The sequence below is a fragment of the Mustelus asterias genome, chromosome 23, assembly GCF_964213995.1.
Source record: "Mustelus asterias chromosome 23, sMusAst1.hap1.1, whole genome shotgun sequence".
Classification (NCBI taxonomy): Eukaryota; Metazoa; Chordata; class Chondrichthyes; order Carcharhiniformes; family Triakidae; genus Mustelus; species Mustelus asterias.
This window is the reverse complement of record NC_135823.1, coordinates 43,323,025-43,344,260: the sequence shown is the minus strand read 5'-3', so window position 1 is coordinate 43,344,260 and position 21,236 is coordinate 43,323,025.

Sequence of the window (21,236 nt, the reverse complement as noted above, 5' to 3'; positions counted from 1 at the left end):
CTTTAGTAATATTGCTGTGCACTTCACAAATCACAAGGGCTTACAATTCATAACTTCTCACAAACATAGCATCGCGCGTATCAATGCTTACTTCTCGGGCAACAGTCACAATTCTCATTTAAAGGATCTTATTTGAAATAGAAAGACGACTCCTGGATGATCACAACTATCCTGTGCACTCCTGTCTAATAACATCTTACTTTAATCGATGGTGAGGAACCAAATACAGATATAACAACACTTGGAATGATCATGGAACATGGTACTGACACCTTGAAGATGCCTGAATAGTTCTTCAGGTCAAGTTCCCTGTGATGACTTCAATCAGGCCATTGAGGTTGCCCTATTGGAATATGAACTCCATGATTAAGGAGTCAATTGATGGGCCAGTCAGGGAGTCTTTTCCTTATATTTAACCGGGAGTGTCAGTCCCTCTGGGACTCTCGAAGGTAGACTGCTGACTGATAGCACTCTGTATACTGCTGTTGGAATTGTAAATACAGGGATTTTGGTAAAGGGACTTCTGCTTCCTCGACTTATTATATACCCTTTATCTAAAACCCTCGGGGCCGATTTGCAATCCGGAATTCAGGTTATTTTGGTTTTCAGACGCCGCATATAAATTTACATTACATCAGCCTAAGCCCAAGTTAGCTATTGCATCAAAAGTGAATGAAATGACTCGGAAAGTAACATGTATCGCTGAATAATAAATACAGGGCACTTGCAAGAAGTTCATTTTTTACACATGTGCCACAGGAATCACAAGGTAAATGTTACATATTTAAAAAGGGTTGCAGGTTGCTTTAAGAGCTGATCACATGATTTGATGGTGATGTCATCAGGGTGTGTGTCAGGCTGCTGTTTTACTTTCAGTTTTGCACTCTGACACAGAGCAGTTCTTCAATAAAACCTGTTGTGTGTTTGTTTGAATCTACGTGTGCAATCCCAATCTTTTCTTTTTGTGTAAAACCCACAACCCCTAACATAGTTAGGACATTACAATAAACAGCACAAGCAACTAGACTTTACATGTTAAAAGTTTTTTAAAAAAGGTTAAGGAAAATGGAGTTCTTGGATGTGTTCAATTTTTGGGTATACAACTAAAGGATCCTCGACCTATATATGACAGTACGATCCCTCCAGAGGCCCCAAGTCCATTGTTGTCTCCTAATTGTGGAGAAGGAAGCCTATCAACAGCTACTGTAAACTTACATTGTGATCACTGTTTCCCAGGAGTTCCCCTTCTCCGCTTGCCCCACTTCTTCCCCCAGAAATAGATCCAATACTGCTCCCACATTGGGCAGAAGACTGATGGGTTAAGAAAGTTCTGTTGCAAACATTTCAGGAATTCCTCTTGCTCTTAGACCTTTATGTTGTTATGTTTCCAGTCCACATTCAAATGATTGAGGTCCCCCTACCCCCTCAACCCAATACAAATGTACTTACATTTTTCTAACCAGTGGGAAACTGGTGGACCTCCAACAAAGTTATTGAAATATCAGGCGATGACAAGGTCTTTTTATTCTAAATCACCATAATTGTTGAAAACCATAAGAGAAAATGCTGGAAAATCTCAGCCGGTCTGGCAGCATCTGTAAGGAGAGAAAAGAGGTGATGTTTTGAGTCCAGATGACCCTTTGTCAAAGCAGACAGCTTTGACAAAGGGTCATCTGGACAAGAAACGTCAGCTCTTTTCTCTCCTTACAGATGCTGCCAGACCTGCTGAGATTTTCCAGCATTTTCTCTTCTGGTTTCAGGTTCCAGCATCCACAGTAATTTGCTTTTATCCAGTTTTGAAAACCATGTTAGGACAACTGTGGGGGAAGGCTGATTTCTGATTTACTTATATGAAGGGAAAGCAAGAGTTGGGTATTTCTCAAAGGAAAGAAATAAGGCAATTTGCACCACCGTAATTCTGAAATGGTACTCAGGGGTGGATAGTGTGATGTGAATGAAAAGGTGACTAAGTATCAACAATGTTACTGTACCATTGAGGAGCTAGCTGACGGTTAACTTTGAAAGATTTACAGAAATAAAAAATGCCAGCCCACACAGTTTCTTTCAATATACGAGAAAAAAGTGGACTTCAGTTCAACCCAGGGAGTGACAAATAAAATAAAGAAGTATAAATCCTCTTAATCATATTGTCCCGCACAATTATGGGGCATTTAAACTACTGAAATACTGCTGGAAAGGCCAAGGCTATTAACACTGGGGGAAATTTACAACTCAGAGGTGAGCCAGACTCACCTGATGGGACTAATGGCTGCCTGTGTCACCAGCAACTCCTCTTGGAGGAAACAAGGAAAATTTGGCAGAAAGTAGGCACGATCAATCAATCACCGCATTGCCAGATGTAACTGAATTAGATGCAAAAACCTACACCGGTCTCAGGCAACCAATGTCCCGGTAGGTTGCATGTAAAAGCCTAACAAACAATGCATTACTGCTCCCTCAAGAGAGACACCTAAATAGTATAAAATGAAGCATCACACACCCAGAACAAAATGTCAGCGTAAAGTGGTGAGCATTCACACAACACACAAATAATTCAATAATTAGAGAGCGCTTGGTTTGGACATTATTGTCATTGACTCCAACAAAGCAGGATTTCAGCATAAAATGCCACTGTATTATGTTTGAAGTGCTAAATGTGAATGATTAAGTCACTTGGACACTGTGAGTTCAAATGTAGATCTACTTAATACCTTCTAGCTTGTAGATGGGCAGCACATTGGCACAGTAGTTAGCACTGCTGCCTCACAGTGCCAGGGATCCGGGTTCAATTCCCGGCTTGTGTCACTGTCTGTGCAGAGTCTGCACGTTCTCCCCGTGTCTGCGTGCGTTTCCTCCGGGTGCTCTGGTTTCCTCCCGCGGTCCGAAAGACGAGCTGGTTAGGGTGCATTGGCCGTGCTAAATTCTCCCTCAGTGTACCTGAACAGGTGCTAGAGTGTGGTGACTAGGGGATTTTCACAGTAACTTCATTGCAGCGTTAATGTAAGCCTACTTGTGACACAAATAAATAAACTTTAAAAGTGACCAGACCTGCAAATTGTTTTGCCATTTTGCATTCCTTCAGTTGGTCAGTGTGGGAACTAATGATATAATTACCTCTGGGGTAACACTGTGGCACAGTGGTTAGCACTGCTGCCTCACAGTGCCAGGGACTGCAGTTCAATTAAAGCCTCGGGTCACTGTCTGTGTGGAGTTTACATATTCTCCCCGTGTCTGCACGGGTTTTCTCCGGGTGCTCCGGTTTACTCCCACAGTCCAAAGATGTGTGGATTAAGTGGATTGGTCATGCTAAATTGACTCTTGAGTCAGGGGGATTAGCATGGTAAATACGTGGGGTTACGGGGATAGGGCTTGGGTGGGATTGTTGCTGGTGCAGGCTCGATGGGCCAAATAGCCTCCTTCTGCACTGTAAAGATTCTATGATTCTATGAAATGAAGAAACTAAAAATGTCTTCCTTCATATTTGGGCAGGGAATTAGTTATAAATTTAGATGTTTTTATTCCTCGCTGGGAAGAAGCCAGTTCCATACAAATTGAGGGCAAAGGAGGTTTGACAGTCATTGAGAGTGATACATAGATTTTAGATGATGTCTAGAGTTCTTCCCTATGTTTCACAGTCTCCCTGCTAACCTCATTTCCTGAATAACATCAGTGTCAACTAAGGTATAACCAGTTTATTTTACAATTCTGAGATTAGATAGATTGAGCCAATATTTGCTCTTAAAATAATGTTGAGAATAATGAGCTCACCATTACTTTATGTGCAGATGACACTGCAATTTTGGGCAAGGGCAGATTCATGGCTAAACATGAATATCTGAAGGTTGTTGTCTGATTTCTCCATGCCATGATTAATTTTAGTTTTTTGCACATTATTGAATTTGAATTGAATGATTCATTACTTGTCAGAGCAGGAAAGAACTGCTGGTGACGTCAGATGCCATTCAAGCAGCCAACGTTTGCTTGTAGCAGGACTGGCAACTCCTGTTGCCTGTTGGGTGGCACATTGGCACATGGGTGGCACAGTGCTTAACACTGCTGCCTCACAGTGCCAGGGACCCGGATTCAATTACGATCTTTGGTGACTGACTGTGTGGAGTTTGCACATTCTCCCCGTGACTCCGTGGGTTTCCTCCGGGTGCTCCAGTTTCCTCCCACAAGTCCGAAAAACGTGCTGGTTAGGTGCATTGGCCATGCTAAATTCTCCCCCAGTGTACCCTAAAGTTCAGTGGGATTAGGAGGTGTCGTCCACCAGAACTCTTGCAAGTTCCAACAGCACCTCCAGGGAAAAGACAGGCACTGCCTTTCTCTGAGGTTTCTGCCATCTCATGCTGCTGTTCTTGTCAACATAACTGCCAACAGCACATTACAAAGCCAGTATGCAGCAGCTTACCTTGAACTGAAAATTTCAGATAACAGATAACAGCCTCTGTAACAACAGCAGTTCTGTTTGCAGGAGCAATATGTTCATCTTAGAATATGACGCATTGAGCCTTTAACCAAATGTAATCACTGCAATGCGTATGTGAAACACTGTAGCCCTAAGATCCAGCTAACATATAACAGCAACTGTGGATCATTTGAGAAAAGGATAGCAGATGAAGGATGATCATGACTCATTCGATTAATGCCCATTAATGTTCAGACAAAGTTAGGTTCAACTTCAATTACCAAGTATTGTCTCAGTTGTAAAGGGGGCTGGGCTTTGGTCCCTGCTTTCTTCATGTTATTCTGTCCTACCAAATAATTTTGGGTAATTTTGACCTCAGGAGCCCACTAGCCATCCTTAATTAGATGGTGAGCACCAAGGGGCCCAACTACGGGTCCATCCCTAGGAGAAATAGTTCTGTGAAGCTGGCTCCAGAGTGTGGGCTTGGTAACCTATTTGATCCCAATGCTGGAGCCTCGTTGTGTGTTCGTCCGTCCCGCAGAGTCTCGTAGACCATGGCAACACCCAGTGACAGTTTCAAAGCTTTCAGATGCAAATTTCTGAATTACGTCCTACCCTTTTTGTTTTTGGTGATGAAAGGTTTATCAGAAAGGGAACTAAAAGGTTTCTCAACTGTAGATGTTGGAGCATTCTACGGGGTTCAATTTCCATCTGTTGCTGTTCTTTATGAGTGATTTTTTCGGATCAATTGGTGTGAAACCCAATGGAATATAAGAGGATAAATTGGTGGAAAATGATGGTTCAATTAGTTGGAACTTTCAATTCTATTTAAAGGGTAACTTCAAATCAGGCACCTTTTATACACCCAATCTGTTCATTCTTTCCATCTAATTGGAAAGAAATGAAGCAGACTTTATATAGGGCAACTGGTCCAACCTCTCCGTTTTACACTCTCTGTTAAAGTTGAAGGTACGAATCATTACTCCTTGTGATAAGAGATCATGGAACGACTGTGTGCATATTTCCATTAGCACACAATCTCAATATACTGACAGTATGAAACCACAGGCGGGGTATATATTTGCCCTTGTAATATTGGGCTTGATTCTACCGGCACATTGGAGATGGACTGGTAGGCAGGGGGAATAAATGGCGGGGGAAGGCACTGGGAGGGATGCCCGATATCTTCCCACTGCCGTCATATTTTCTCAGCAGCAGGAATCTCAGTGGCGTGACTGCCCAGTGACTGCAGCTGGGCTCACCTTAAACCAGTTAATTGGCCAAGTATCAGCCACTTCTGCCACCCGTTGGCAAGGGCCGCTATAGTGTGGTGAGACAGCCAAGCCTGATGTCATGGTGGCACTGGTGAGGCTGCTGAGGCTGCTAGGCCTCTGAGTGAGCCAATAACTCTGGAAGGTGGGTTGTTGCCTCAGTTGGACAACAGTCCCGGTGGCAGCCTCATAACTGACCACTGGTAAAATTTAGCCCAGTATCCCACTGTCCATCCGCACAGGCAGAGGTTCCATTTGACATCCCAGGGATGGGGCAACCTGGGCTTTGATAACATTTCAGCCATTCTTAGCAGGTTTGTCATCAGGTTCTCATGTTGCGTTCACCTTGCCAGTACGGAGGTCATTGAACCACCTTTAGCAGTCCACCAGGTTCCTCCCCATGCTACGCTTCTGCTGCTGACAACTCCTGCTCTCTCCAACCAGGCCTCTATGGCTGGGTGGCCCTTTCCTCCCGCCACCTGGAGACAGGACCTCCCTTCTCTCTCTCACTGCTTCCCGTTGCACCTTAAGTCAGCCTCAGTGAAGCAAGTGGCAGCCCAGTCCAGGGTGCTAGGCATCTTGCCTTTCCTTCTGTTGCAGTGGAGCCCACCTACTGCTTCTCAACCACTGCCACAGTTACAGCCACCATGAAGCCTTTAAATTAGGCCTGCCCTTTAGAAACCCTAACTCCATCTGCACCAGCCACTGCTCATTAACCCCATCCATTCTGTCCTGCAGTGCATTAGCAACCCGCTTCTGGCAAAATTGCAGGCAGCAACTAAATTTCACCCCTTCAACCCTCACATGCAGTGTTGGGACCCAGAAATGGTTCCAGCATCAGGTTTCCAACCTCGGAGGTAAAAATCCATTGTTTAAAAAGGTAGATGTGCAAGCAGAACAAAACAATCCATCAAAGTTTGCTTCATTTTTGTCATCTGTTCTGATCATTCTTATTGGCATTTGGGTTCCTTTTTCTTTTGTTTTGAACATTTTTAAAGATTTCCCTTGCAATAACAGAAGAGGAAAGGGACACCAAAGAGAAAAACAGATGCTGGGGAAGGTATAAAATTGTAAGAAATATGAACAGAAGCTGGAACAAATGGAATTAGATGTGGTCCAGAAACAATCAGACAATCAGACTATAATTGAGAGATCAGAAAATTAAAATAAAAATGAAGGAAACAACATTAACATGGCGCTGGGAAAACCTAAGGGTGGGATTTTCCGGCACGCTCGCCCCAAGGCTGGAAATTCCCACCTAAAGTCAACAGTCCTTTGTGCAGTCCACCCCGCCTGCTACAATTCCCACGCCAGGCGGGACGGGAAAATTCCACCCTAATTGTTTTAGAAAAATTAAAACAATTTGAACCAGTCCACGTTGTTATTTGCGAGACGCGTTTTATCCAAATTTCAGTGACTACTTTGCAAAGTCAAGTTGCAATTTGGGCCCCCTTGTGAAATCTATTTGGCAGGAAGAACATTTGAAAAGCATTTTTAGCTTCAGAAATATGTCACAATTTGACTTGTTGAATATTCTGTTGTGATAATAGTAGTGCAATTTGTATATGTAATACAGTGGAACCCCGATTTAACGCGCCCCGATTTAGCGCAAATTCGGATATAAGGCGATGAATCATTGGACCCTTTTTTTCCGGCTCACGATTGGCAAATTTAGCGCAACCCCGATTTAGCGTGACCCCGCTTTTTTGCGATAACATTTTATGGACCCCAACCATCACGTTATAACGGGGCCACACTGTATATATATACATATATATAATATATTTATATTTAAGGCGAATGTTTAAAAATTTAGCTTTATTCTACAGGTCGTCAGTATGTCTGGCAGGAATGCAGCTCAGATGTGAGGAGAGCAGGATAATTACTTATTTTAGCAACACAGTGTTGACTAAGGATAGAGCTAATGGATTCTTGTTTACAGATGGAGATTTCCACTTGAATTTTTGATTAGGTTGATTGACAGGGTCATGTGATAATGTGGCTATTGTGCAGATCTGGGTCTGTAGCAGAGAGAAAAACTTTGCAGTTTCTGCTGGAGGTCTGCTAAAATCAGAAGCATACGCAGGCTGTTCCTGAGAACTCACTTCCTCTGCACGAAATCTCTCTCTGAAAGCTTCAGGACTATTAACACAATTATAGCAAGTATACTCGGGTTTGCTAACGATATTTATTTGAAAGTGATTTTCATCTATGCATGAATGGGCAATGGGAGGGGGCTTTATTTGGAACTGGAACAGTCAAAAGTCAGAAAACAATGTTGCTTCATTTCATTTTTAAATATTTTGATTTGATTTTGATTTGATTTGATTTGATTTATTATTGTCACATGTATTAACATAAAGTGAAAAGTATTTCTTACGTGCTATACAAACAAAGCATACCATTCAAAGAGAAGGAAATGAGAGAGTGCGGAATGTAGTGTTATAGTCATAGCCAGGGTGTAGAGAAAGATCAAATTAGTGCAAGTTAAGTCCTTTCAAAAGTCTGACAGCAGCAGGGAAGAAGCTATTCTTGAGTTGGTTGGTATGTGACCTCAGACTTTTATATCTTTTTCCCAACAGAAGAAGGTGGAAGAGAGAATGTCCGGGATGAGTTGGGTCCTTAATTATGCTGGCTGCTTTGCCGAGGCAGCGGGAATTGTGGACAGAGTCAATGGATGGGAAGCTGGTTTGCGTGATGGATTGGGCTACATTCATGGCCTTTTGTAGTTCCTTGCAGTCTTGGGCAGAGCAAGAGCCATACCAAGCTGTGATACAACCAGAAAGAATGCTTTCTATGGTGAATCTGTAAAAGTTGGTGAGAGTCATAGCTGACATGCCAAATTTCCATGCCATACTGACATGCCATATTGTTCAACTGTTAATGGTTAAGCTGCTTCATTTGTTAGAGTTATATTTAAACTGTGGGGGGATTTTTCCCATTCCACCCGCCACGGGAAGCGTAGCGAGTGGGGATGGATCATGCCGTTGACCTTGGTTGGGATTTTCGGGGCGAGCGCTGCCGGAAAATCCTACCCTGTGTTAATAAATAAAGTTTGTTTTACTATGAAAGCTTCCTACTTTTTCAGTGGAATCATCCTAAGAGAGAAATATCCTATCCTCACATATATTCAAAAAAGGAATAATTGTTGGGGTCTAGTCTAGGTTCCTAATGTAACTTGGGGTCCTGATCCAGCGCCCTAACACTGTTTAACACAGTAAGAGAGCTAGGGGCAGTGCTGTTCAACTAACGTGGCTTGGCAAGTCCAGAAACTGAGAAGTACAACAATATTGCGTTGATTTTCCAATTAGATCAATGTTTCTGTACCTAAATATTATGTCAGCAAGTTTCCTGTAATGTATACTGAATTCTCTGAAGACCTATGCGTCAATTGTTTGTTTCTGAGATTATAACAAATTGTCGCGGAACTGAATTAAATATCTGTTTGTTTACAGGACAGCTTCAACCTACTTATAGTTGTAGGCAGGTTGAAAGGCCATCAGTTACCAGTATAATTTGTCTACAAACAATTGAACAAAGCCACCAGTTTCATAAGTGATATATGGATCATTTAAAATGCTGGCTAACGGAGCAATTCTGTCTCGTCTCTCACAGAAATACCAAGCCAATTCCTTCAGATAACAAAATGTTTTACAATATCTACTTTTAAACCGGACACCAAGAAGTCCAAAGTTGGGAATGGTAAGCTTTTCTTCAACTATTACAGCATGAAATTCCAATGAATTGCCCCAAGCAAATTCATTTAGATGTAGACAAAGAAGGAACATTTTTTGAAATCTTTTTTAATGCGTAACTATTAATCCTTAAGAAACTTAAAAGGCCAATTTTTTTCCGGCCGTTCTCACCAGCCGAATGTGACCCCCCCCCCCCCGCCCCCCCCCCACCCCCGCCACCCCTCCCCCTCACTGTGGATTACCCGGCAGCGGAGGGTGCAAACAATGGGAAAACCATTGGCATTTACAGGAACAGAAGATCCCGCTCCAGTCTCACTGCGAGACTTGTTTACCATGGAAGAACCCAGTTGTTTGCCTGGATGTCGGTCTCCAGCCTTGATTAACAAGGAGGGTTAGTGGCAGGAAAGGCATCCACACTGCAAAACTACCCACCAAAACCCATAAATGATGGTGGCCTTGAAGGTGATCAAGCTGCATTGCAGTGACCCTACATATCATGAGAAAAGCCCAAGGAGAAATTGACCATTAACCTTTAGCAGTTGTGGCGGGGCAGTGGCTCAGTGGTTAGCACTGATGCCCTCACAGCACCAGGGATCTGGGTTCGATTCCCAGCTTGTGCACGTTCTCCTCGTGTCTGCATGGGTTTCCTCCGGGTGCTCTGGCTATCTTCCACAGTCCGAAAGAAGTGCTGGTTAGGTGCATTGGCCATGCTAAATTCTCCCTCAGTGTATCCGAACAGGCGCCGGAATGTGGCGTCTAGGGGATTTTCACAGTAGCTTCATTGCAGTGTTAATGTAAGCCTACTTGTGACACTAATAAAAAAAATCTTTAAAATCAATAAGAAATGCATTATACAGAAGTTGACAGTTGCAGTATGTCGAAGCGTTAAGAAAATACTGATACAAAAATTACAAGCATGTTAATAAGCTAAAATAAAATATATATTCCAAAACAAATTATTAAATAGTCTTAACTAATCTTAATCTGTTAGGATGGGGGAATAAAATGGTGATTTGCAAAATTGTCACTTTTAATTACTACTGTTAAAAGAACCATTAAGAATACTCCATAATTCTACACCTGAAAATGTAGCTTTCGTGATTAGTTCCCAGAGATTAAGTAGAATTTTCTGTTATGTTACGTTTTTAGGGATGTAGCTCATAATGCCGATTTAAGGACTTGAAAGGAACTTAAGTATCAGCGCCATTATTACGTATCCTTAAGGTTTTGTAATAAAAGATGAGGAAATGTTTAACCTGTTAGACAAGGAAATTAAAGCCAATGGAAGTTTGAATTCTGCACATTAAATTTTGTTCCCCATTGTTTCCTCCCACAATCCAGAAGACGTACTGGTTAGGTGGATTGGCCACGCTAAATTCTCCCTCAGTATACCCGAACAGGCATCCGAGTGTGGTGACTAGGGGATTTGCGCAGTAACTTCATTGCAGTGTTAATGTAAGTCTACTTGTGACACTAATGGATAAAGTTTAAACATGGGTTCCCCAGCTCTTTTCGTCCACTTCTGCTATCCGTCCAAAACCTTATACTGTGCATTTCCACCACTCAGCCCAAGTTCAACGGTGCAAATTTCCTGCTCGTGCATCACCAATTACGAATGTAGTTTCACACAGAGATGTAGAGGATGCATCCTAGCCCCATCACTTAGTTTTGATGTAACTGAGTTTGAGCTCCATTTGCAAGATTTCTCCAGTTTCCTTGTCGTTTTTTAGCAATTTTGTTTGACTTGCTCAAAGTAAGACCTACACGAGAAAGTATTACAGTACAGTTGGTCTCACTGCACTTCAGATTTTTTTGGATTCCCAGTCTAAAATCACTCTTACCCTAACCCCAACACCAAGGTATAGACAAATTACTGCGGGTGCTAGAATCTGAAACAAAAATTGAAAATGTTGGAAAATTGTAGCAGGCCTGACAGCATCTGAGGAGAGAGAATGGAGCGGCACGGTAGCACAGTGGTTAGTACTGCTGCTTCACAGCTCCAGGGACCTGGGTTCGATTCCCGGCTTGGGTCACTGTCTGTGTGGAGTTTGCACATTCTCCTCGTGTCTGCGTGGGTTTCCTCCGGGTGCTCCGGTTTCCTCCCACAGTCCAAAGAGTGCGGGTTAGGTTGATTGGCCATGCTAAAATTTCCCCTTAGTGTCCTGGGATGCATAGGTTAGAGGGATTAGTGGGTAAATATGTAGGGATATGGGGGTAGGGCCTGGGTGGGATTGTGGTCGGTGCAGACTCGATGGGCCGAATGGCCTCTTTCTGTACTGTAGGGTTTCTATGATTTCTATGATTTCTAAGTCTGGATGGCTCTTCATCAGAGCTACCCAAGTCATCCAGACAGTTCTAACACCAAGGCGTTCAGAGTGACTGAATAGAGTGGACATAGGATTGTAGGAGCAGAAATAGACAATTCAGCCTTCGAGCCTGCTCCGTCATTCAATCAGATCATGGCTGCTGATCTCTCCCTGGTCTCAAATTCACCTCCTTACCTGTTCCCCATATCCCTTTAACCCACTTTTTATTAGAGATATATCTATTTCCTTGAAATCATTTAATGTTTCAGGCTCCACCGCTCTATGGGGCAGCGAGTTCCACAAATTCACCACCTTCTGCGAGAAGTAGTTCCTCCTCATCTCAGTGTTAAATCTACCGCCTCTCAACCTGTGCCTGTGACCTCTTGTTCTAGATTGCCCCACAAGGAGAAACATGTGGTCTACGCTTACTTTATCAATCCTTTTTAGTATCTTATATAGCTCGATCACATCCCCTCTCATCCTTCTAAACTCCAGCGAGTATAAGCCCAAACTGTCTAATCTCTCCTCATATGTCAACCCCAGAATCAATCAGGTGAACCTCCTCTGAACTGCCTCCAATGCCACCACATCCTTCCTCAGGTAAGGACCAACTGTGTTAGACATATCCCCCCAGTTTACAGTAATGGAAGAGGAAGAGCAGTAAATGTGTCAAGAGGCCTTGAGAAGCGCTATGGTAATAAAAATTCAGTCCCCTTGTTAATTGCTGCCAGCCTTACACATATCCAATGAACAAACAGAAAGAACATGCTGTTTAAAGCCTACATCTGACTGGTGAAGTAATGTGAAAGTTTATGTTTGTGTAGCTCTAATGGATTACAATTAAAGTGGAATTTCATTGATATACTATGAAATACTTAGATGGAAATGAGTCCATTGGGTTGTAACTAATGAACGTTTTATTTATAGGTAAAACTTTCTGAAATAAAGCATGCAATATTGATGGTGCTCGAGCTACATAATTGGCATCTGAATTCAAGATGAATGTTATTTTGCAATTCACCCAAATTGACTGTGTAAACAATGTCTAATTAGCACAAATTATTCATACAGTCTCTTTTTAACGTAAGTGATATATATACCTTCCAATTTATTCAGAAATAATTTAAGTCGTTTCCTTGCTAATTATATGCAAATTCTACTTCTTTGCACCTGAATATTAGATAAAACACACAACTTTCAAAAAAGCAAGTGTTCACAAGTCTGTGGGCTGAATCTTCCAAGGAGTGGCAATCACCAGTCCACTCCTACTTATTCCCCTTACACTGGAGTTCCCCATTTCTGAGTCCAAGTGGAGGGTGTGAGCGATGACCTTGAGGCACCTACTGCTTGTGCTGCGATTAGGTGGTAGTCCCAGCGGAATTGGGGATTGAGGGTTGGGACTCTCTCACGAACCCTTGTAGCTCACTCTTCTTTACAGTGCATGGTCTAGAGGATCATGGAACCCGTCAAGTTGGCTATTCTAATTATTGCCATAGAGCAGCGGCAGAGTCACCGCTGTGCCGAGGCCTCTAGCCAGGATCAGGAGGAGGGAAAGGCTGGGCCTGTCGCTGTTCTGGGAGCAGCACTACAGATACGTAGGTACCAGCTGCGGGTATTCCGCCGAAGGTCATTGTATTTTCAAATGTCTGAGATTCAGTGCCGTAGGAGGCTGCGTCTCTCCTGGGGGATGGTGGACCACCTCTGCCAGACCCTGCAAGAGCTGGAACCACATGGAATGTGAAGACGCCAATGCCTGTGGCCATTAAACTCAGAGCCGCTCTGAATTTCTATGTAAGTGGCTCATTCCAGGGCAGCACGGGCGACCTGTGTGGCATCTCACAGTCGGCCACACACAAATGTATCCGGGATGCCCTTTATATGAGGGCTCACATGTATATTAACTTGGAGCTGGACCAGACGAACCAAGATGCCAGGGCCATGGGCATCGCCCACTTAGCAAGGATGCCCAAGGCGCAAGGTCTGCCTGACTGCACCCAGTAAGAAGTCTAACAACACCAGGTTGGACTTTAACATGTTGGACTTTAACCTGGTGTTGTTAGACTTCTTACTGTGTTTACCCCAGTCCAACGCCGGCATCTCCACATCATGACTGCACCCACACAGCCCTGTATGGTCCATGACATCATGCAGCACCATTCATGAATCGCAAGGTTTACACCTCCCTAAATGTGCAGCTCATCTATGACCACACAAAGCGCTTCATGGAGGGATGTATCTGCTTCCTGGGAAGCGTCCAGATCCCAGCTGTCTTTGATGCAGAGTGGCAGCTGGAGGGATTGCTCCTCAGGGACAAGGGGTACCCACTCAGGAGGTGGCTGATGACACCCCTAGCGAAGAAGATCATTTATCTTCTTCTGACATTGCTGTCAATCCTCTTTTGCAGTGAGGTGGCACTCACAAGGGCTGCCGTTCCATCCCAGGTAGGGGTGGTGACCTTGCAGGATGGCATTCTCCTGCAACAAGGATAGAGTGTGTCCCGCTTCTGCTTTGAGACCTTTTGATGGAAAAAATATCTTCTCATCATAAGGGTCTTAAGTGACCCTTTATTTTCAAACAGTGACCCCTAGTTCTTGTTCCCCCACAGGAGGAAACATGGCCTCCTTATCCACTCTTTCAAGTCTCCTCATGATCTATTTGTCTCTTAATCTTCCAGCGGACACAAGCCTAGCCTGCCCAAATTTTCCTCATAAAACGACCCACCCATTCCCGGTATTAGTCTGGTAAACCTTCGCTGAACTGCTTCTAACTCATTTACATCTTTCCTTAAGTAAGGAGATGTAATAGATCAAAGGTAACATGTTGTGGCTCAAAATATAAAAGGGTTTATGCATGCTCTGGTACACTACCAGAGCATGCATAGGTAGTGTACCATCACTGGTACACTACCAGCCAAAGCCATCTCTCCCGCTCTCTTGCCCCTGCAGGGAAGAGTAATCTGTGGCTGGTAGTGTACCAGTGATGGTGTATCCCTTTAAAGGCCCAGCTTGGTCCTTCTCCAGTGTCTCCTCTTGGACTTGTACTGATCTTGTAGCTGGTTTTCATGCGGATCCACTGTGGAATCGGCCGGTTCTGCTGCATCTTCTTAGCGAGGAATCGCTTCATCCTGAAGGTTTTGTGGGATGGCATGGCCGCACGTCCACTCCGGCAGGAGGGATTCGTTCCTCCGGTGGGGAGGAGGGATCGCCCGCAGAGTGGCGGCGGACCCCCCTGCCCCCTCCCTCCTCACCGTTCGGCCGCAGACTGGCAGCGCCCCCCCTGCCACCCCCGCCCCCCCCCCGACCAGAGGATGATCTGGGTCCCACACCCCCTCTCCCACCCCCCCTCCCACCGCTCCCCCCCCCCGCCACCCCCCCCCCCCCCCGCCACCCCCCCCCCCCCCCCCCCCCCCACCCCGACCAGAGGATGATCGTCAGAGAGCCGCTCTCTCCGCTTTCTGCTTCTTTTATCTTTCGCCCCCGGGCGCTCTGTCAGATTTTTTTCGAACTGCGCATGCGCAGTTCAGAGCTCCGATTGGTCCGCCAGCGCTAAGCCCCGCCCACAGCGGAAATCGAATCGGATCGGAGCTGGCAAAACGCGTATGGGCGCGCTGGAAAGAGGATTCCAGGCGCGGATCTATTTGATGCCCAGATCTGGCACTTAGACTCAAAATGGTAAAATAGGGCCCAATGTCTTCATTTTCAGTCCCCACACCATTTCTTCTGGCTATTTCTATTTCAGTATTTCAGTTAGAATATAGCTGAAAACAGCGCTTTTTCCTCGTCCCAGCAGCACAGCTTAATTTCATCTTCACAGAGTCCCTTCGAACCAGAATCATTTTCATTGTACACACAAACCATTCTCCGAGCATTAACATGTGATAGCATCTTCCTTGTTTTCAGCCACTTTAGAATCTATAACTCGACTGTCTCTTTAAAAAGTGCGATGTAAAATACACAGCATGAAATAAATAAGACAACTTTATAACGTGTATTCAAATCAACCTAAATAAATCAAGTTAACAGGATGCTGTATTAGAAACATCAGAATTTTGTTTACCCCATCTCCATTGCAAGTTCAAATAGATTGTCATGAGATATAAATATTTTTTAGTATCAACTTAGAATTGTTTACAGTTTAAATTGGATTCCATTTTCCCTCTTCTTTTGGGATGTAAGTGGTCGACTTCTCCGACATTCCTTGTAAGGTATCAATAATTCATCACCTCCCCATCGGAAGTTGACAAGTCAAGAGAAAAGAGCTGTGGGATTTTCCCAAAATATTGGATTTTACAGGTGGAGCAATAGATTACCCTCACATAGCCCTGTGCACTCGCTGTCATGTCAAATATCCAACGTATCTGTGACCACAGGCAGAGTGCAGGTCAGAAATATGGGACAGAAATGTAACATTGCATCAATGACAAGCACACAAGGCCAGAGGGCTCTTGAACAAGACTCCATTGTCTTGACAGCTGGGGAGATGTCCTTCAATGCAGCCAGATTAACTCTCTCAGTTTGTGCACAGCTTTATAAAGAAGGAAAACCTTGAAATGACTGGTGGATGAAGATCTGGAGCAGGAACAACAAGTGTGAGACAAGGACACAGAGCCTCCAAAAGAATAGGAAGGCCTAACAGTGCTGACACCCAGCAGAGCTCTTAGAAAACACATTATTGAAGAGGTGTTCACCTCAAGAACCAGGTTACTCTACCCATCAATGCACCAAAAATATCTTCTTCCACATCAGCTCCTCTCTTGTTTTTTTCCTGTGTTATTTATTCACAGGACCTGGGTATCATTGGCAAAGCCAGCATTTATTGCCTCTCCCTAAGTGCTCTTGAGGAGGTATTGAAGCCATGTTCTTGAATGATTGCAGTCCATTTGGTGAAGTTACTCCCACAGTGCTGTTGGGGACAGCGTTCTAAGATTTTGACTCAGAAACAATGAAGAGATGGTGATATAGTTCCAAGTCTGGATGATGTGTGACTTGGAAAGGAAGCTTTAGGCGGTGATATTCCCAAGCACCCTCTGTCTATATCCATGAATGACCAGATAATCACAGAGTCATGGACTCACAGAGTCATACAGCGCAGAAACGGCCCTTCGGTCCATGGAGTCTGCATTGACAATAACAACCACTAAAAGCACGCTCATCCCATTTTCCTGCACTTGCCCCACATCTTTGAATGTTATATTTCAAGTGCTTATCCAAATACTTTTTAAAAGTTGTAAGGTTTCCAGCCCCTACTACCTTCCCAGGCAGAGCATTCCAGATTCTCACCACCCTCTGAGATGGTAGAAGTCATGAGTTTGAGAGGCACTGTCAATAGAATCCAACAGTGCAGCAGAAGGCCTTTCAGCCCATCAAATCTGCACCGACCACAATCCACCCAAGCCCTATCCCCATAACCGCATACATTTACCCTAGCTAGGCCTCCTGATACTAAGGGGGAATTTACCATGTTCAATCCAGCTAACCCGCACATCTTTGGACTGTGGGAGGAAACTGGAGCACCCGGAGGAAACCCACCCACACAGGGAGAACATGCAAACTCCACACAGACAGTGACCCAAGCTGGGAATCAAACCCAGGTCCCTGGTGCTGTGAGGCAGCAGTGCTAACCACTGTGCCACCATGCCACTCAAAGGAGGGTTGGCATTGTGCAGCAGTGAATCTTGTAGATGGGTCACCATGTTGCCATTGTGCATCGGTGGTGGGGTGGGTGAATGATTAAGGTGATGGATGGGCTGTGGGCAGCTTTTATCGGAATGGTGTTGAGCTTCTTAGAGTGTTCTTGGAGCTGCGTTCATCCAGGCAAGTGGGGAGTATTTCATCCACGCCTGATTTATGCCTTGTAGATGGTGGACATGCTTTGAGCGGTTAAAAGTTGACCACATTGCTGAAGGTCTTCCCTCATGTATGGACTGAATTGGGTAAATATGACAGATTTCTTCTCCTGAAGAATTTTAATGAACCTGGATTATTAAGGACAATCTAATGGTTTCATGGTTGCTTCTACTGGTACCAGCTTTGTTTGAAAGAAAATCCAGATTTATTTTACTAACAGAATTTATACTCCAAACCTAGCATGGTGGGATCTGAATTAATGTGGTTAGACCATTCATCGAGGCCTCTTGATTACTAACATAGGCTACAACATAATAAAATCCTATTTCATCACGCAAAATGTGATAGTAATTTTCCGAATTTCGATTAATAGCAATGCAGGCGCACACGTGCAGTACATGTATTCATAGAATCCCTACAGGGCAGAAGGCCGCCAATCGGCCCATCGAGCCTGCACAAAAACAATCCCACCCAGGCCCTGTCCTCGTTATCCCATGTATTTACCTTGCTGGTCCTCCTGACACTAAGGGGCAATTTAGAATAGCCAATCAACCTAATCCATCTTTGGACACTAAGGGGCAATTTTCAACGGCCAATCCACCTAACCTGCACATCTTTGGACTGTGGGAGGAAACTGGAGCATTCAGAGGAAACCCACTCAGACGCTGGGAGATTCCACACAGACAGTCGCCCAAGGCCAGAATTGAACCCTTGGTGCTGAGAGGCTGCAGCGCTAACTATTGTGTCATCATGCTGCCCATGGTGCTCTATCCAAAATAACTTATCCCTATGTATTCTCATTTACACATGTAAAAATGTCTACAAAATATTTTTAATATTCCTGATTGCTGGATTATTAAGTTTCATACATGGATAGGCAGATTTCAATGGGAGTCTATTTTTGTTCCCGTTATGTTCTGAATTTTTATTTAGTTATGAAACTTTTCAAATTTAACAACCAACATCGAATATCATTCCTGAAAATTAAATTCAGGCATCCATCTGTGACAGACTCCACAAAATGACAACCCTTCTCTATTTTACATTTACCACATCTCACAATCGCATTGCTAAATGTTTTACCTTTGAGCTACCCAGCGGCAAGACAAGTTGAAAGATGATCATAAGATAATTTTTGTGGTTATATAAAAGAAAAAGAAGGGAAGCAGTGGGGCACAGAAAGTAGGGTTGGATATGAGAATGGCACCTAGGCAGGCTCCAAAACTGTTGGACAAAAACAGAAAATGCTGGAAGATCTCAGCTGGATTGATAGCATCTATGGGAGAGAGAACAGAGCCAACATTTCAAGTCTGGATGACTCTTCATCAGAGCTGAAGAGAACTGGAAATGGGATCAGATCATAGGAGCACAGGAATTAGGAGCAGAAGTGGATAAATTCAGCCCTTCGAGCCTGCTTTGCTATTCAATCAGATCAGGGCTGATCTCTCCCTGGACTCAAATCCACCTCCCTACGTGTTCCCCACATCCCCTTATCCCTTTTTTATTTGAAATATATCTATCTCCTGCTTGAAACCATTCAGCGATTCAAACTCCGGGGCAGCGAGTTCCACAAATTCACCACCCTCTGCAAGAAGTAGTTCCTCCTCATTTCGGTTTTAAATCTAACGCCTCTCAACATATACCTGTGACCTCTTGTTCGCGATTGCCCCACAAGGGGAAACATTTGGTCTGCGTTTACTTTATCAATCCCTTTTAAAATTTTATATACTTTCGATCAGATTACTTCCCATCCTTCTAAACTCCAGCGAGTATAAGCCCAAACTGTTTAATCTCTATTCTTGCGTCAACCCTTTCATGGATGATATTGTTGTTGGGCGAGCGGGGGTGTGGAGCAGTAGGGATGGAATAGAGGGGCCAACGATAGGTGGGGGCTCAGGGGAGATTGACAAATATGTCCTGGACAAAAAGTGAATATAAATGGTGATGATTATGGCTTAAAACGGCGCTGACAGCAGTACATTAAGAGATCAGAATGTATTAATTGCAGAACAAATGTAAACAGTGTGTCAAAGGACAACCTGGAACAGTGAGGTGGGCTGGACGGAGGGGAGATGGTAGAAAGGGAAACAAGTTGGAAAGTGGGATAAAAACAAACGGATGAAGAAATGAATCAGTGGAAGAAATGAAAATAAATTGATTGAAATTAAAAATGAGGTGAAGGTGGAGGGGAGAGTTCATTCTCAGAAGCTGTTGAATTCAATATTAAGTCCGGAAGGCTGTGAAATGCCGAATTGGAAGATGAGCGCAGTTCCTCCTGTTTGGGTTGGGCTTCACTAGAACATTGCAACAGGCCAAGGACAGACATGTGGACAAGAGAGCAGGGTGGTGTATTGAAATGGCAAGTGACAGGAAAGTCTGGGTCCTGCTTGTGGATGGACCAAAGGTGTTCAGCAAAGCTGTCATCCAGTCTGCGTTTGGTCTATTCACTGTAGAGTAGACCGCATTGGGAGCAGCGAATGCAATAGGCCTGATTGAAGGAGGTGCCCCTGAAGCATTGCCTCACCTGAAAAGAGCGTTTAGGCCCTTGGATGGCGAGCCCGGGGAAGAAAAAGAGACGAGTGTTGCACCTTCTGTTATTGCATGGGGAGGTGCCGTGGGCAGGGGGTGAGCTGCTGGGTGTGATGAAGGAGTGGACCAGGGTATCCTGGAGGGAACAGTCCCTGCTGAATGCTGACAAGGGGAGTGAGGGGAAGATGTGTTTGGTGGTGATATCATGCTGGAGCTGGCGGACTTGGCCATCCTTCAAATGCAGAGGCTGCTGAGGTGAAAAGTGATGATAAGGGAGAATCGAAGATCAGACTTCTCCTTGAGGCTGTTTGCCTTTCTCTCCTTGGGTTGCTGACATCTTGTATGGTCTGGTGAAGACAGCTGGACTGGAGAGAATGACATGAGTGCGCTGGACTGGTATTCAAATATGGCGCTGGGACCTTCGAACCCAGCAGCTGACGGTGGGCGTGCAGACGAAACTGCTGCCCGGTGACTCAGAGGGGAACTTGCCTCTGCATAACTAATGAGGTTCCAAATGCAGAATCTGACATGGGATCCTGCCATTCTGGCCAGCAGAGACACTCGCCTCTGCACTTCGTCTCAAAAATAGAGAATTCTGCCCAAAGTTCTCATTTAATAGCTCAGTCATACCTCCTGCCTCCAGAGGAAAGTCTTCTTTATGTCCCTAATCAGGCTTTGACCAGCCTTTTCACATGTTTATCAAATACTTCTGATTTCTCTTTTATGTAATCCATTGATCTATTTTCATACTCTGTCTCTTCAATTCCTTTTGCAATTCTGCCTTACGCTTTGCATTCACCTATTGTTTCTAATACAGTCAACACCTATAATTTTTGATGCTTCTAGTTTCAGTTTCTCCTCATCTTTGAACATATTTTGGTCTCATGGTTATCTCTGATCTCAAATAGAACTCCATTCCTTAAGTTCCCGCCGGTGTAACCTTCCACTGCTAAGTTGATCCCCACCACGGTGCCCCCGACGGCGGCACAGGTAAGGAATATAAATCGTCATTGAGTGGGCAGGACTGGAAGATCCTGCCAGCAGCTGATGCGAGCTGCCTCTGCCATGGGAAAACTTGCTGCAGGGAGACCGGAGAATTCCGCCCTTCATCTCCTTTTTCTTCATCACCACCTCATTCTCCACAAAGCTCGAATCCATCCATCCACAAGCCCCATGTTGGA